At 42.8% G+C, this 18,906-nt stretch overlaps 1 protein-coding gene across 3 annotated transcripts in view; it reads left to right on the plus strand.

Annotated features, from left to right (window-relative positions):
• LOC140076915 (leucine-rich repeat and fibronectin type III domain-containing protein 1-like protein) overlaps positions 1–18,906 on the plus strand; it is a 337,193-nt gene that overhangs the window by 34,610 nt on the left and 283,677 nt on the right. The window contains exon 2 of one of the 3 annotated variants that reach the window (XM_072123711.1): positions 10,342–10,393. The exons of the other annotated variants lie outside the window; for them this stretch is intronic. The gene's annotated coding sequence lies outside the window, so the exon portion shown is untranslated. The remainder of the gene's footprint in view (positions 1–10,341; positions 10,394–18,906) is intronic. 3 annotated transcript variants of the gene reach the window in all.

An 18,906-nucleotide genomic window follows, 5' to 3' on the forward strand; every position in this document is an offset into this window, starting at 1 on the left:
TAACTGCAACTCTTAGTAGATGATGACCAAGAGGTACAGTATGACTGGAGGATTAGGATAGACCAGCAGAGAAATAAATGAAGCCCTAAAATTAATTTTTGTGCACGTAGAAATGTTTTAGCATCTATAGTGGCTTCACTGGTGAATTCAATAAGAGAGAACACCCAAGATATTGAAGATGTAGGGTTTGGGTTTGATAACTGTTGAAGGTCTTAATTGTTGAGATCCTCTTATAGTCGATCAACTTTACTACCAGTAGTAATATACTTAATATCATACATAGTCCTTAAACAACCTTAAAATTTATTCTCAGCACATATTCTTTGAGAGAACATCCACCACTGGATGACAACTGACTTAAGACATATGTTATGTGGTACGATGGGCACCATAGATATCCTAAAAGTGGTTTGAAGATCAAACCTAGACTTGGCTCCAATGCAACATTGAGGTCTTCCTATTGTTGACCAGCTACACCAATGGTATGGTATGCTACCAATGGTATGCTGAATATCACGCACAGTCCCTACACAACCTTTGTATATATTCTCACTAAAGATTTCCCAAGGGAACATCTACCATGGGATGACAGCTGACATAAGCCTTTCATTACTTGGCACCATGGGAACCATATATATATTATAAAAGTGGTTTGAAGGCCAAATCTAGACTATGCTCCTATGAAATATTTAACTTTGCTAAATCTTTTCTTGTAGTGATAATGTATAAATATTTTAGCATCTATATTGACTTCATTAGTGTCTTCAAGAGAGGAGTACATCCAAGACAGTGGGGGTCATTTACTAAGGGCCCGATTCGCGGTTTCCCGACGTGTTACCCGAATATATCCAATTTGCGCCGATTCTCCCTGAATTGCCCCGGGCGTGGCCGAACGAAAACCCGACGGATTCGGAAAAAACGCTGCATTTAAAACAAAAAATCTGCCGCGGAGCTTGCACTTAACTTCACTCAGCCCGAGCTGGTGAACTCCAGTGCGCTCCGATGCTTTTCAGCGCAGCAGCGCCACCTGGTGGACGGCGGAGGAACTACCTTAACTAAATCCCGGTCGGACCCGAATCCAGCGCAGAGAACGCGCCGCTGGATCGCGAATGGACCGGGTAAGTAAATCTGCCCCAATGAGTATGTAAGGTTGGGATCTGCTGACCAACAATTGGTTTGTCAACCGTTGAGATCCTCTTACACTTGACCAGCTACACCAATGATATATTGAATATCATCCACAGTCTTTACACAAACTTTCCATATAATCTCAGCACATATTTCCCAAGGGAACATCTACCATGGGATGAGAGCTGACATAAGCCATTCATTACGTGACACCATGGGCACCATACATAACCTAAAAGTGGCTTTAATACCAAATCTAGACTATGCTCCTCTGAAATATTTAACTTTGCTAGATCTATTTTTGCAGTGATAATATATAAATCTTTTAGCATCTATATTGACTTCATTACTGTCTTCAAGAGAGGAGTACATCCAAGACAATGAGGATGTAAGGTTGGGGTCTGCTGACCAACAATTGGTTTGTCAACCGTTGAGATCCTATTATACTTGACCAGCTACACCAATGATATACTGAATATAATCCACAGTCCTTACACAAACTTTCTATATGTTCTCAGCACATATTTCCCAAGGGAACATCTACCATGGGATGACAACTGAAATAAGCCATTCATTACGTGGCACCATGGGCACCATACATAACCTAAAAGTGGTTTGAAGGCCAAATCTAGACTATGCTCCTCTGAAACATTTAACTTTGCTAAATCTATTTTTGCAGTGATAGTATATAAATCTTTTAGCATCTATAGTGACTTCATAAGTGGCTTCAAGAGAGGAGTACATCCAAGACAATGAGGATGTAGGGTTGGGGTCCAGTGACCAACAACCAGTTTCTCGACAGTTGAGATCCTCTTACACTTGACCAGCAATACCAATGATATACTGAGTATCATCCACAGTCCTTAGACAAACTTTCCATATATTCTCAGCACATATTTCCCAAGCGAACATCTACCATGGGATGACAGCTGACATAAGCCATTCATACATATCCTAAAAGTGGTTTGAAGGCCAAAACTAGACTTGGCTCCAATGCAACATTGAGGTCTTCCTATAGTTGACCAGCTACACCAATGGTATACTGAATATCATCCACAGTTCTTACACAACCTTTGTATATATTCTCACTACAGATTTCCCAAGGGAACATGTACCATGGGATGACAGCTGACATAAGCCGTTCATTATGTGGTACCATGGCCACCATACATATCCTAAAACTGGTTTGAAGGCCACATCCAGACTATGCTCCTCTGTAACATTGAGTTATTGATTTATTACCCCAGAGATATGAAAGTTTACCTCATATAATGTAGTATTAGCATAGAAACCTGTCAATCAACACTGGCACCTTTGCCTTTCTAGCTGCGGCAGTCGAGGACACCTACTATAGATGAAGGTTGTCAGCAGAATCCTTGGAAGTGCTGCGGAGCACATGAATATTTAGGATAGGTAGATAAGAGCTATATAGAAAGTGTTCAGCATAACATCATGAATATTACATTCTACCTTATTGCAATTCCTTGCCCCGGTGTGTGACCTCAGAGGAGGTGCCTGTACCCGGACCTCTCCCTCCGTGATGTATATTCTTGTATCTGAGGTGTATGCAGTCAGCATCTTAGAAGATCTAGGATCATAAACACCATGGCCTCCAGAGAGCTTATCACCTTATCTGTGTGTCCCAGAATAGAGGAGAGATGAAGAAAATAATTACCACACCTCGGCTTAGAGGAAATAATGGCTGGAAACTGACGGATCAGGACAGGAAGGGAATTATCTTTTATATATATATTGGTGCAATATGCTCCGGAGCCTAGTGAGTCCACAGCCTCGGGCGGCATCGAAAATGGCAGCTCCTCTTATCTCCCCCTTATCATAAATATTTGACTTGATGCGCAGTAAAATAATATTGTTTTTCTAACGTTTCTAACACAATAGAAGCTGAAAATCTACTGCCGAGATCTATGGCTAATGTAAAAACTGTGAGGCCTGTGAAGGAAGAGTCAAATTGAGCCCCCAAAGGAAAAAGGTCCCTTTTGAGCTGATAAATATAAATAGTCAATGGGGGTCATTTACTAAGGGCCCGATTCGCGTTTTCCCGACATGTTTTTCCTGAATATTTCCAATTTGCGCCAAATCTAGACTATGCTCCTATGAAATATTTAACTTTGCTAAATCTTTTCTTGTAGTGAGAATGTATAAACATTTTAGCATCTATATTGACTTCATTAGTGTCTTCAAGAGAGGAGTACATCCAAGACAGTGGGGGTCATTTACTAAGGGCCCGATTCACGTTTTCCCGACGTGTTACCCGAATATTTCCGATTTGCGCCGATTCTCCCTGTATTGCCGCGGGATTTTGGCGCACGTGATCGGATTGTGGCGCATCGGCGCTGGCATGCACGCGACGGAAATCGGGGGGCGTGGCCGAACGAAAACCCGACGGATTCGGAAAAAACGCTGCATTTAAAACAAAAAATCTGTTGCGGAGCTTGCACTCACCTTCACTCAGCCCGAGCCGGTGAACTCCAGCGCGTTCCGATGCTTTTCAGCGCAGCAACGCTACCTGGTGGACGGCGGAGGAACTACCTTAATAAATCCCGGCCGGACCCGAATCCAGCGCAGAGAACGCGCCGCTGGATCGCGAATGCCCCAATATGTATAATCTGCTCAACTCATGCTGCTCTATAACATGCTGCATGCTGATAGGAAATTATGTAAAAATTGTTTAGCTCCTCCTGCTCTATAACATGCTTTCTGCAGATAGGATACAATGTACAAACTGCTCAGCTCCTCTTGCTCTATAGCATGCTGCCTGAAGATAGGACACTATATATAATCTACCAAACTCCTCCTGCTCTATAACATGCTGCCTGAAGATAGGACATTGGGGCATATTTACTTACCTGGTCCTGTCGCGATTCTTCAAGATCGTGCGTCCATTTTCCTGCATGTGTTGCTGCCCCGCCGAGGTCTGCCGTATTTCACTTTTTTCTTCCCGGTGTATGTAAGTTTATTGTCTTGCGACACAATTTGAATTGTAAATCCCGCGCTTAGTCGGAATCAGTTGGGTTTCAAGCAACCGTATGCAAGTCGGCACCAAAAATCCGATCACGTGTGCCAAAAACTTCACTTAAATGTGGCGCAAATTGGAAATAGTCAGGAAACCCGACGAAAATGTGCCGTGCGGACCCTTAGTAAATGTGCCCCATTATGTACAAAATGCTCAGCTCCTCCTGCTCTATAGCATGTTGCCTGAAGATAGCACACTATGTACCAATCTGCTCAGCTTCTCCTGCTCTATAGCATGCTTTGTACAGATAGGACACTATGTACAATCTTGGCTCCTGCTCTATAACATGCTGCCTCCAAATAGGACTTTATGTGCAATCTGCTCTGTTCCTCCTGCTCTATAACATGCTGCCCGCAGATAAGACACTATGTACAATCTACTCTGCTTCTCCTGATCTTTAAAAAGCTGCCTGTGGTTATGAACTATGTGAAATCTGTTTATCTCATCCTGCTCTATAACATACTGATTGTATATAGGACATTATATACAATCTTCTCAGCTCCTCCTGCTTTATAACATGATTTTTTTTGCTGGTAGGACACTGCATAAATTCTTCTCAGTTCCTCTGAGAAGCTGCTTGACACTATTCACAATCTCCTCCTGCTCTATAACATCCTGCTGCTAATAGGATACCAAGCACAAACTGCTCAACTCATCCTGCTCTATAACATTCAGATAGGGCACCATGTTCAATATGCACAACTTTTTCTGCTCTATAGCTGCCTGACTCGTACAGTACAACCTGCTCTGCTTCTTCTGCTCTGTAATGTGCTTTTCATAGATAGAAATGTGATAGATTCCCTACAACAAGTTTCTGTAATGCTTTTGCTCTTATATGACTGTGTCAGTCTCATATCCTCATGTCCATTTTATATTTATCATCAGACTGGTAAGAGCTGGAAACATCCTAAGGGATAGGGATTGCTTCAACCAATCTGGACATTTCAGGGCCCTTCATCAGAATTAGGATTATATAGAATAAATGATTTAGTATGAATCACAGTGACACCCTGTGGTCATCACACGTCACTGCACATTATAAGCCCTAGCAGTTCACTTTCAATATCCGAATGCAAGAAGATCCAGTTTTTATGTATATGAAGACAGATAGGCCCGGCCGACCCATTTCACTTCTTAATGTTTTCCCTCTACAAGTTTATGTTCTTCCATAGTAAACTAATGGTTATTGAGGATATCACAGTAACTGTTATTATACAATGGAAATTACCAGATTTGTATCTGCCTCTGCCCTGGAGCATTATCTCAGTGCCTTTCACCATTGTAATTCTGGAGCTGCTCATGCTTAACATGCCGAGCCGAGAGGGACTACAAATCCCAGCATAATTCTACAGCATCTAAAGATGTATCAAGATATAGTGACAAAATAAATAATAATAATAATTCTTTATTTATATAGCGCACACAGGTTATGCAACGCTGTAACAATGTTGAGAATTGCGACCTGTCCATGTCCTTAGACTGTCCAAGCTCATAGCATTAAGCTGTGTAAAGTAATAAATACTGAGGTCGATAGTTTAGCATTACAGAGGGATTTGTGGAAGCTTGAGAAGTGGGCAGAGAAATGGTTGATGAGGTTTAATGTAGATAAATGTAAAGTTATGCACTTGGGCCATGGAAACAAAAAGTATAATTATGTTCTAAACGGTCAATTACGGTGGATGGTAAACTTAATTTTAGTGACCAGAGCCAGACGGCTGCTGCTAAAGCAAATAAAATTATGGGATGTATCAAGAGAGGAATAGATTCTCATGATAAAGACATAGTTTTGCCCTTATACAAATCCCTGGTCAGACCACACATGGAATATTGTGTACAGTTTTGGCACCAGTGTATAAAAAGGATATAGTAGAGCTGGAACGGGTGCAGAGGAGAGCAACCAGGATTATTAGGGGAATGGGGGGATTAGAATACAATGACAGATTAAAAAATTTGGGATTATTCAGTTTAGAAAAAAGACGACTGAGGGGAGACCTCATTACAATGTACAAATACCTGAACGGACAGTACAAGGATCTCTCCAAAGACCTTTTTATACCTCGGCCTGTGACCAGGACAAGGGGGCATCCTCTACGCCTAGAGGAGAGGCGATTCTACCATCACCATAGACAAAGGTTCTTTACTGTAAGAGCAGTGAGACTATGGAACTCTCTGCCGCAGGAGGTTGTTATGGCCGACTCTATGTACATGTTCAAGAGAGGCCTGGATCTGGAGAAAAAAAATATCACAGGTTGGACTTGATGGACTTGTCCCAAATCACCCTATTCCAAGTCCCTCTGGGGCTGCATTAAAAAAAAAAAAAAACTTTATGTCTGATGAGGCGCATCGGACACGTCTCTTGTGATCCCCACGCTGATGCAGTTTTCAATTAAGTCGGAGAGCTACACCCCAGCTTCATTGCGCAGGTGTTGTAATGACGGTGCATGCGCAGTGAAGCTGTGATGTAGTGTGCCAACTTCACTACGTGACTGCACATGCGCCCGGAGTACTGGACCAAGTTAAGAATAAAATTTTTATATTTTACTAGCGGCCATGCTAATTAAGGTTGATTTCGGACACTAAACCACCAGTCCATAAGGACCTGTGGGTAGTTTAGTATCTCAGATCATCCTGACAGGTCCAATAATTTGTTGAAAGTGGACAACCCCTTTAAACCATTTTATCTGGTGGATCCAAGGAACCTAAGTTGGACTTGATCATTAATAGTATGTGCCTATAAATCGGACCCTTGATGCTTGGAGGGACCGGTGCCACGTGGTGGTCACTGACTTGCACCTTGTTAAAACCATACTGTAATAGTAAGTGACTAGTGCGCAGGCTGCAGACGTCTGATTTCTCACTTTTTGAGTCTTTGGGATGGATGGGGGACATGGAGTGAGTACAAAGTCTTTCCACAGTAGATTTGCCCTCACTGTGAAAATCTAAACCTGTTTATTATGTTTCCTCTTCCAATACTGAGTATTTACTTTTGTGCAGCAATTTCCAATGAAGTTTCCTCCCCGACACCCACAGCTTTTAGTCAATATATCCTTATTCAGCTTTCTCACTTATGAGCCTAAAGCAAGTAATAAGAGCGGGCCATGTGAGTAATGCCTTTCTCCTTCACTTGTCAGAACTAAAGCATTTTCGTCCACTCGCTTATTTGTTTGGTCAAAGGGACTTTATATGGAGCAGCATCTGTGAATAGAGCAATAATGTGCAAGATGTGGAAGAACCCGGCGCAGAGATAAGCAATGTCCTCAGCCATCAGGGTCCGATTCTTATATTGTGGCAGTTTTTTGGGTGTAGATCAGATGTTGCAGATGTCACACCACAGCAACTACTACAATATCATTCTCCCCTTCCACTTCACTTGGTACACAAAGCGGTTATTCTGATATACATAATATACATAATAAAAACTGCAAGAAAAAAAATATGTGTAATGAAGAAAGAATTATATCAACTTATAAAAGTTACTTTGTTCCAGCCCAGCAGGTCTGTGCCCTAAAATTTCAGTCCCAATTGAAAGGGATGCTATCATCCATCTGGTCACCGGCCTCAGAAGTTGCAAATGCATCTAAAGCAACTGACTGTTGAGGCCAGTGATTGGATGAGTGGTCAGGTGAACAATGGACACAACATAATCATTTCCAGTCTGATGGTTAAAGGAAACCCTGAGGTCCAGAGCTGCTGCACTGGAACAGAGGAACCAGGAGGAGATTTATTTTTTATTCTAATTTTTATGCATTTATGTGCAAGCCCCATACTTTTCTCTGCTCAGTATGGAAATCACTCCAGCACCGTAAAGCCGTGCAGGTATTTTTCATTGTGCAAAAGAAGTTGCAAACATTATGGCACCTGATTTTCATGTAAGCTATGAATATTGCAGCATTTTAGGTAAAGAGATATATAGAAGCTCATGATTTACATCTACGAGGATTGGTTCACATGCAGGGACGGCTCCAGGTTTCAGTAGGCCCCTTGGTGACAGAGCCTCAGTGGGCCCCTTTGCAGTTAACTCACGTGGCGGTATTAATAATTCAATAACTAAAACAGTCTCCTGTTCCCTAAAATATTCCCCATCATGTCTATTTGATATAAAGCCCCCTCACACCCTATGGTTTCATTAGATACACCTCCCTTACCCCATGGATTCTTTATATACAGCTTTATGTGGCCCCCCCAGCAGCTCTGGGCCGCGTCACTTGCCCAGGTATCCCCAGTGCTAGCGCCAGCCCTGTTCACATGTATCAGAATTTGATACATATTTTCCCATATGTTTTCAATTGTTTCCTTATGTTTTGTTCCATTGGTTTCTGGTTTTTTTATGTAGTGTTGCACGATTGCTTGTTTTGGAGACCAACTCGTTCCTTATGTCCCTCGGTAGGACTCTTAATAGCTACACAAGCCGTCCATGTTTGGATGGACAGGTAGTCAACGCAATTCAGTGAAGAATTAATAGTATAGACAGATGGGTCAGAGTACACATAATGAGAGAAGTAAAGTTGGTATAAATAGGTAAAAACTTGTTGTCAATGAAAAGGAGGGTCACTATGGGACTGTAACGGTGCCCTATTTTGGTGGGGTACCCTAAAGTTCCCCAGCTGAGAGTCATGGTCCTATAAAGCTGACCCCCCAACTGGAACCTAACCTAAGATTACTGGCCCTGTGTAATATCTGTGCCGGCATCATCCTTTGTCCACAGATTGTGGACAAGAAGACGTTGATGTCTGTTGGTGTCTCCCATGTGTGACCTATGGTTCAGCCTTTTTGTTTGTTCAGCCACACCTAGCTCCATCTAGCTTAGTCATGTCCAGCAATGGATTACTGGTGTGATGGACAGCTCCTCCTCTCTGCTGTGGGTGGTGAGTCCGGGAGACGCTTTATAAACCTGCTGTTAAGATTGGGTAACACAAAAGACAGGGGATAGTGTGCCCTGAGCTTGCCCCAACCTCTGTCCCTTCCTATAGCCCCCCCACGCTAAACCGTGGGGCGACTACTTGAAGACTCAAAATACACTGAAAAGTGTGGGAAGGGAAACACAAACAGACTGACAAACATAAAACACAAAAGAATAGTAAACTAGCCGGATTCACAACGAGAGGGTACGTCAATAGCAAAATCAGTAGGCAAAGAGTCAATGTCAAAACGAGCCGAGGTCAACAACGATACAGATACAGAGCAAGTCAAACCTAATGCTGAGCGAGTGGAGAAGGGATTTCAAACACTAGCACAGGTGACTAGTGAGGCTGCAATTTATGCAGCCAGAACTCCACCTCCAGAACCTGATAGGAGCTGGACAGCTTCTGGGAATTAACCCCTCATGGTGCAGAACAACCAGGCACCAAGCAGAGGTAGAACAAGTCCCAGCAGTTCCGAACACAACTCCTAGACAGCGCGAGATCTTAGCAGCCGCTGCCCGGGACGAGAGGTGGAGTTTGCGCGGATATGCACCGGGGTTCGGAGAACGCTGCTGGTACCACCAGAAGAACCAGAAGTCCCAGCACTTTCCCTAGCGAACCTGACACCTGCCCAGTCCCATCAGACCTTGCTAGTTATAGGTTTACCTCTGCTCTGTTTTCGGTGTGTGCCTTTGCTATTATCGCTCTATCGTTCATTCTGGTTTTGGTGTCGGCTATTGCACCCTCAACTATCCCTTTTGACTCCGATTCTGTACTGTACCTGATATCTTGTTGTGACCCGGACCGCTTGTGATTCTTTCTGTGTTGTTTGTTTTGTCAGTCTTGTTTCATGTCTGCACTGTGACCTAAGAAGGGAACGGCTCCGAGTTACTGCCCACCGCTTAGGGTGGGGCCAGTACTTAGCTAAGTGACAGCTTGGGGCTAACTGTCCAGTCTGTCATTCTGCGCCCTCTTTCCCCCACCTTACACCATGTCAAAGACCTAAAAACACTGAATTTAAAGGAAATCAACCACGTACAAAACATAACCTTAATTCCTCCCTGTCCCTCGCTGAGCTCCTAGAAAACAAACATATCATTAGCATTGCGGAGTGCGGGGACAAGATGTCTGGTGCTCCAGAATGCTAATTATGCATGTCCCTGCACCTCCCTCTTACATTAATTCACGCTTCTCGATGTGGGGGTCGTGGATGCAGCCCGGAGTGTTGGACATCTTGTCCCGGCGCTCCGTGCTGCTAATTATAACTTTCTTTTCTAGGTGTCAAGACTGGCCACAGACAGCACAGGCGTCAAGGTGAAGAGCAGCGGAAGTGAGTATATGCAGGTTTAAATATGTTTTTTATGTGGTTGATTTCCTTTAACTCCTCTCGAACCGCCTTCTGACTATAGACGTCAGCTGACGCTAGCCACAGGACGAGGACCTGGTACACCTGGAGACCCTAGGGAGAAGGGAGATACGGTCCGTTACGGATTATCCCTTCTCTGCTCCTCACATCATGAAGTAGCGCAATGCATGGAGGAGCAGAGTCGGCGCTGCTGCCGGCTCCATAGACTCAGCGGTCACATGACTGCCAGGACTAAAGGGATTAATCAGAGCTGCTGGGTCTAATTAGACCCAGTACAGCTCTCATCAGCACCACTAGTCACAGGTGGTGGTTTTCCTCTGTGACTGGGGCTCTTAAGATAAATGGCCCCCATTATGTTTAGCCTCCATAAAAAAATACAACCTGTTATATGACTGCCACCATGTCTTCCGGGGACACAGTAACGAGTCAGCACATTTCATGGTGTCACATGCCGCTTCTCTCTTGGCTACTCACCATCAGTCCTTGTTTACTGAGCTTGATTGTTGTGTACAAAACTTTTGAGGATTTTAAGGAATTCAATAATTTATTTATCTGCAATGATTGGACATTTATTTGCTCGGATTTATTTATTTTTTTTACCTTGGGTTGGTTGGAAAACAATTAACAAACTTTGAGACCAAGAACTGTCTGAAATTTTATTGGATAGTATTAGTATATAGTACTAGTATTGGGTTTTTGGTGGGATCGGCCATGTTTGGTGGTGTCCTGACTTTTCTTCATTGACAGTGCAGAGAAGTTTTGGGCTGTAAGATTTCAACATATCCGATTTTTTTTAGGTCCTACAGGTGATAGTCTGACTCCGGAGATGTCTGGCAGTACTTTTCTCCCCTTCCACATGAAGATTTTTAGCTTTTAGCTAAATGAGCAGTTATCGGTCAGTCCCATTGCCCACAATTGCCCACTGTATATTCTAACTATGAGATGTGAAACCCTGACCTGAACCCTGATCCCTCTGGGGATGGAAGGCTAGCACACGTGCCTGACCTGCACACCATTCACTTTTATGGATTTTGAGCACTTCCCTATCCCAGAAGTCCCATAGATGTGAGTAGAGCCTAGGTGAGGCATGCACACTAAGAATCCATCCACATGAAACATTTTAGAGGACTTGCAATTCCACATTTACTTTAAAGGAGTTGTATCAAATTCACTTGTTATCCCTTATCCGCGATCTGGGAGGGTGCCGAAGATAGCTGAGTGGAGTGCTCAGTGATTTTGACTCTCCCATAGTACTGCATGGAGCATAACAGGTCATAACAGGACCCCATTCTCCTGATAGTAGTGTCCATTCTAACCATCAGTGATGTCTGTTCTTGTGCTTGATTCTGTCCATTCACATGATCAATAGAGTCTATTCTAATGATCAGTGGTGTCAGTTTTTGAGATCATTGGTGTCTGTTCTTGTGATTGATCTTGTCCATTCTTAAGATCCATAGTGTCTATTCTCATGATCAATAGTGTCCATTCTCATGATCAGTGGTGTCCGTTCTCGTGATGGGTGCTGTCCGTTCTCATGATCGGTGGTGTCCATTCTCATGATCAGTGGTGTCCATTCTCATGATCAATGGTGTCTATTTTCGTGATCGGTGCTGTCCATTCTCATGATCGGTGGTGTCCGTTCTCATGGTCGGTGGTGTCCATTCTCCTGATTGGTGGTGTCCATTCTCATGATCAGTGGTGTCCATTCTCATGATCAGTGGTGTCAGTTTTCGTGATCGGTGCTGTCCGTTCTCATAATCGTTAGTGTCCATTGTTTTGATCATTGGGTTCCTGCTGTTGGATTCCCACCAATCAGATTGTTATATCCTACCCATAGGATAACAATGAAACTAGGTTCAACACCTTTAATAGGAGCTGAGATTGCATTAACCGGGATGGAACTGTCTGCTTTCTGTATAATGGCAGCACAGCCACCTCTCCTATTAGCTAATTGACTGGGGTGCAGATTTGGTACCCCCATCACTTACATATTATTGACCTACACCTTGAAAGATATGACGTCTTCCTTTATCCAATTACATGTTTCTACAAGAAGCTTCCAATACGACAGCAGGCTGATGCACCATACATAGAGAATTCCTATATCTCCATGGTTCCTAATAGAAGTTTCAGTAACATGCAGCGTATTTAATCTTTTTTCATCCTAGCCTGAAATGGGAACTCCCACTTCAATCCAATCTCAGTTTTGGCAGATGTGGGCAAAAATACCTGGCGCAGTGCCATATGGGAATAACTAATACTCTGCATCATGAGGCATCAGCATCTCACTAGTGTCTGGATGTTATTACAGCAATCAGCGCGTTATTAAACGTCTTCCCAGATTATCCCCTCTGTCATTATCATCGCCAGATATTAGTAACTGTCTATATACGGGTAATGAAATCATCCGGCATGTTATTAAAGGCTGCGCATGTTATTACATCTGTCTCCGTACCGATACAGTAAACCAAGGATCACGCTGTATTATCGGCGTAATGCTAGGATGTACAGATCACAGACATGACATCAGGAACGCACATGCAGGATCTCCCTGGCCGTTTGCAACCTAATAATAGTTTATTTCCTCTCTGTAAACTCAATCTATGGCTCAGAAATAAACAAGCCGGGTCCCAGCTGGGGGAATTAGCCCCCGATGCAGAGATGCGTGTGCGCGGGAAGATCACACATGGCTTATTAAGGAGGACGCGAGGCTGCGGGGCCGTGGGATAGAAATGGACTTTGTCGGAGCAAGCTGCTCGATCTACAAAGGAAATCCATTCCTCGTTATCTGTGGATCATTAAAATAACGTCTCCGGCAGCTGGCGAGGGCGGCGCACAACCTGAAGTTGTTTTTTTGAAAAGCAAATAGTGGTTAGGCTTGTAAAATATCTTAAGGCAGCTAATGGATACAGCATACCGGGGAAGCTGCACCGGTAGCTTGCTAGGTATATCCACTGCATACATTTGCCATTAAAACTGTGAGATAAACATACTCTACCCAGGGGCGTAACTTGAGGGGGTGCAGAGGGTGCGGTCGCAACCGGGCCCAAGAGGCTTAGGGGGCCCATAAGGTGTCACTTTCCCATATGAGAAGACTATTACTATAAATCTTACATTACAGTCGGGGGTCTGGCACAGACTTGGCACTGGGGTCCATCAGCTTCAAGTTACCCCACTGACCCTGCTGAAGCATGAAAAACCAGGGGCATTACTCATAGATTCAGGCACCATGTGATAATCTTCTATTTATATTTGTTATCCATGGCCATTACTTCCCCTTTTCTGCAGCTTCACAGGCAGTTACACTTCGCAGCCCCCCCCCCCCCATTCCCACTTTGTATTGAAACCTCTGCTGAAGAGAGATTAGCAGACAGAGGGAGCAGGGTGGGTGGAGGAAACAGTCCTGATCCTGAGGCTAATATTTTTTATTTTGCCCCCCCCCCCCCCACGTCTGTATTTTTGAATCCTACTACCATGCTGGACTGCATTTTGGGGCTAGTACTTTTTCAGTAATTCCTTCCATTATGACTAGTATTTTTAATACCCCCTATTGTGGCTCATATTTTGAGTTTAGTTCCCCACTTTAGTCGTGTCCTCTATCATAGCCTTTATCCTGCCACCAAATGTCGCCTGTATTTTCCATGTCTACTCCCATTTTATCCAGCATTATTAAACACTAGTATTTTTCAGCAATACCTCCTAATATGACTATTGAATGTCAGCAATGCCCCCTATTGTGGCTTTTATTTATTTATTTATTTTTTTAATTTTGTAAACATACAGATACACATATACTCTTAGGTCATTGTTTGAACAGTTTCTGAATGTTTAAACCGTTTTTGATTATTTTTCTTTGGCTTTTATTTTCAAGTCCTTTTTTTCGTTCCCGTTTCTATGGTGTTATTTTTGTTTCTTTTTTATTACTTTGCCCCCTATTTTGGCAACCATTTTTTAAATTCTTTCCTGCTATTGTGAGTAGTATTTTTGAGTCTTGCCCCTATTGCGGCTACTCTTTTTGGGTCACGTCCCTATTTTGTTTGATATTTTTAAGTCTTGCTTCCTATTGTGTTTGGTATTTTTGAAGTTGACAACTACAGGCAGTCCCCGGGTTACGTACAAGATAGATTCTGTAGATTTGCTGTAAAGTTGAATTTGTATGTAAGTCGGAACTGTATATTTTATAATTGTAAACCCAGACAGAATTTTTTTGGTTTCTGTGACAATTGGATTTTAAAAATGTTGGATTGTCGTAAGAACCAGGATTAACAATAAATCTTAATTACAGACACAATTAATAACTGTTATAGATGTTTATTGTAGCCTAAGGCAAAAGTACAGTAAATTACTAATTACCAGAGGTCCGTTTGTAACTAGAGGTCATCTGTAAGTCAGTTGTTCTAAAGTAGGGGACCGCCTGTATATATTAAGGGGATTTGTTCTTTGAAAGCAAACGCTAGTGAACAAGACTCATCTGTTTTATGATTTTATCTGCTTTTTTTCCAATTAACTCAAATTTCCCAAATTGTAGAAAATTTACATCAGATACGACCGGTTTCCTCCTACCTTCCAACTGCCCTGTGTTATGCAGGATTGTGCCGCTAACGTGTTAAAATTTGCATAATAGTGGGTGCTCATGACCAGGGGTGAGATTTTGTAAAAAGGCAATAGTATAAGAAAAAGCTTGACCCCTATTCAAGCCGTATTGTCTTCACACAAATTCAGTGAATTATATGTATAATAGTGCAGGAGTGTTTGAGAATTACGATATTTTCCTTGCATCTATGTTCCTCCGCCCTTACCTGCCAAGACCTCCCGTCCTTTGCTGGTGGCTACATTATGTAAATCACGGACACAATATGTTATAAGAGGTAATGTCATTACCTTGTGCTTGTGGTTATTATTGCTCGAGGCCACATTGCTGCAGCATTCCCTCTCCTACCATCTGTACTGTACAGAGGGGGCAGAGCGACGGACGACCTGCAATCCTCTTCCCCGTTGCTTTACACTGACATGACACCGACATCTCAGAAATGTTCCTCTACGAAAACAAGGGGCACTGGAGGAGCCGACAGTCTGTGTGACTGATGGAGACTATTCTGCAGAGGGGACCTATTACCACTTTATGGCATCGGGTCAAATATATTTTAGTTAGCACTTATAACGTCCTGTCCGCAGAGATATAATACGGTCGCTTCTTCAAAAAAAACTTTATTACTATTTAACTATTGCCGGAAAAGTCTAAGATGAAATCTTACTATGTTTTAGCGAAAGTTGGCATGGCGTGTTCCTAGGATACTGGGTACTCGGGGTGGGCACCTATAAGCCCAGGTATCTTGGCTACTGTCAGCAGTGGGAGATCTTAAAATAATAAAGAATTAAAGGGATTTTCCCATAAAGGACAGTTATCCCCTACCCACGGGAGGTCTGACTTCTGGGATGTCCTCCTTTGATCCCCTGCAATGCCAACTTCAAGCATATAAACTGTGCCAGGTTTACTATTCTGCTTATTGCAGGTGCCCAAGCAGATGGACCCCCGACAACAGGGATGGACTTAAACTTCATGGTGCCCGAGGCGAGCTATAGAACAGCGCCCTCTCCGCCCTATCCAATAGGAATGTACAGGCGGTCCCCTACTTAAGAACACCCAACTTACAGTCGACCCCTAGTTACCAATGGACCTCTGGATGTTGCCAACTTACTGTACTTTAGCTTGATCAGCTGTAACAGTTACCAAAAGTTTCTGTAATTAAGATTTATTGTTTATCCTGATTCTTATGACAATCCAACATTTTTAAAAATCCAATAGTCATAGAGAGCAAAAAAAATTTTGACTGGGGTTACAATTAGAAAGTATACAGCTCTGACTTACATAAAAATTCAACTTAAGAACAAACCTGCAGAATCTATCCTGTATGTAACCTGGGGAATTGCCTGGTATCAGGTTATTTATATAGTAAGTGGGTTCTCCATGATGTGTCTCATGCCCATGCTGACATCAGGTATAAAGAGACACTACTATTAAGTGGCAGGTCCTGCTGTGTAGCAAATAACTGTGCCCCTGATACTGCACTGCCTCCCCCTTATCTTGCTGCAGGTGGTGCTGCCTGAGGCAACATTCTCATCTTGCCTCATGGCTGGTTCCTCCCTTGCCCGACAATGACAAATTCCCCCCTGTTTTTCAGATATTTATGTAAAACCCATTCTTTTTTAAGATCTATGATTGCTTCAAGTGAATGCTAACTCTGATACTGTCTTACTTCCATCGGAGAGGTGGATACAACTGGATCCAGTCTAGCCAATCCTCTGTGAGCTATAGGCCCTAGACTCCTGATGGCTATTATATATGTATACTAGTGTACAGCCACATGTAGAGAGTGATTTTATAGATATATTTAGCTCACAGAGTATTTCCGATACTGGATACTTATGCCGCTGAGTGCTATAAAGCTCGGGTATAATTGAAAGTTTCATGTGTCTCTTTTTTGGATCCAATCCCAGTTTTGGTTACTAAAAAAAAAATCAAAATGTTCGAACTGGGTCTAATACAAACTGTAACTCAGGATTGTAGTGTCAGTAATTCCATGTATTCCCTCATTTTATATACTTTTTTATATCTCTAAATTGGTAGTATTATATGAACAGTGAAAAATTAAGTCCCATGAATATAAGATAACTAAAGCCTGACAGATGCAAAGCAGAAGTGGAGCCTCGGCCGTAAGGGCTATTACTATTCACAATGGAAGTGGTGGAAAAAGACGGCAGGGGAGAGTTGAAGCTTCTCGGATGGTGGTGGAGTGGCCTCAGGGTTTGCAGATTGTAGGTTTTTTTTCAAGAGGTAGGTTCTAGTTGCCTTTGAAGGTTTAGGTCGCAAGAAACACACTGATGTGTGTAGGGAGGGAAGTACATATTCACTATGGAAGAGGCACGAGAGGAAACAGTTTTGTGTAGAACATTTAAGAAGATACGAGTAAAGAAGGAGATTATGTATATAGAAATGTATGTGGAGCAGGGGAGCACCAGCCATGAGGTGACTTGAGCCTCTTGCCTCAGGCGGCACCACCTGCAGCAAGATGGGGGGCGGCAACAGTTATCTGCTATAAAGCAAGACCTGCCACTTAAAAATAGTGTCTCTGCACACCTGATGTCATCATGGTTGTGAGACACAGCATGGAGAACCAACTTCTGTAGCTCGCCACAGGCAGCAGGGAGTTTAGGTTCACCCTTGATGTGGGGGACTGGTTGTTCATGACTATGGGTAACTACTAAATGATTAATACTTTGGGGGAAGTAAAATATAATCAAGAGGTAAGGTAAATTTTCCAAGTAGAAGGGATATATGCAAGACCATTAGATGGTAACTTAGTTGGAAGATTATGAGAAAATGCACCAGAAATGATGAAAGGGTGGATACAAGAGATGTTAAGAGCATGGGTTTATTCCTCGCAACAAGAGAGAGTTGACTTGTGAGACCGGTGGAAATGTGGAGCCAAAACTGTTGAAGAATAAGTACTGACTATGATCGGGGAAGTTAGAAGCTATGGGACTAGATGAGCCTGAAGGTATACATGATATTCTAGATCAGAGCCTGGAGGAACACCAACATAGGCAAACTACACATAGTACAGACTGCAATGTTCTTAGTAAATGTCCCCTAATAAGTTACTGGGGCAGATTTACTTACGCGGTCCAGTCGCGATCCAACGGCGTGTTCTCCGTCGCTGATTCGGGTTCTGCCGGTATTCAAAAAGGTCGTGTGCCCGATGTCCACTAGGTGTCGCTGCTGCGTTGAAGTCCGCCGGAGTTCACTGGAGTTCACCCCCAATGTCTCGATGTATGTGAGTGGTATTTTTGTGACACAAAATTTTTTTTAATTCCGCTGCTTTTCCGAATCCGTCGGGTTTTCCGATGGCCACGCCCCCCGATTTCTGTTGCGTGAAAGCCGGTGCACCACAATCAGATCTTGTGCGCCAAAATCATGGGGCAATTTGGCGCAAATCGGAAAAATTTGGGAAACCCGGCGGAAGAACGTGATTCGGACCCTTAGTAAATGTGCCCCACTATGTAGTTGGGGGAGAAAATAGAAAAAAACTGCAAAATTTCAATGTGTTACTGCAGGATCAGACTACACAGGGTTTGTAGTCTGTTCCTATGGAGATAATTGAAGACCCAACCGAGCTGCGTAACTAAAGGGAGTTTAAAAGTAAACTTGCTTTTTTCATTCTAGATGGATTGAAACTATAAAATGATCATAATGTTGGATGTAAAATATCAAGAATATGTCAGTGAGATATGTAATAATTATTAATATACAAACTTCAGATAATGGTCGGAGATCCTCTAATCTTGAACTTTTTCCGGTTTTATGTGGAGTCAGGATTTAATTAAACAGACATTCACAAACGAGCTTTTCTTCATAAACGACTCTCTCGCCAGCCTCTAAAAAATATCTCCCTCATAAATAAAATATGACGCGGATA

This window comes from Engystomops pustulosus, chromosome 9 (genome assembly GCF_040894005.1).
Source record: "Engystomops pustulosus chromosome 9, aEngPut4.maternal, whole genome shotgun sequence".
Taxonomy (NCBI): Eukaryota; Metazoa; Chordata; class Amphibia; order Anura; family Leptodactylidae; genus Engystomops; species Engystomops pustulosus.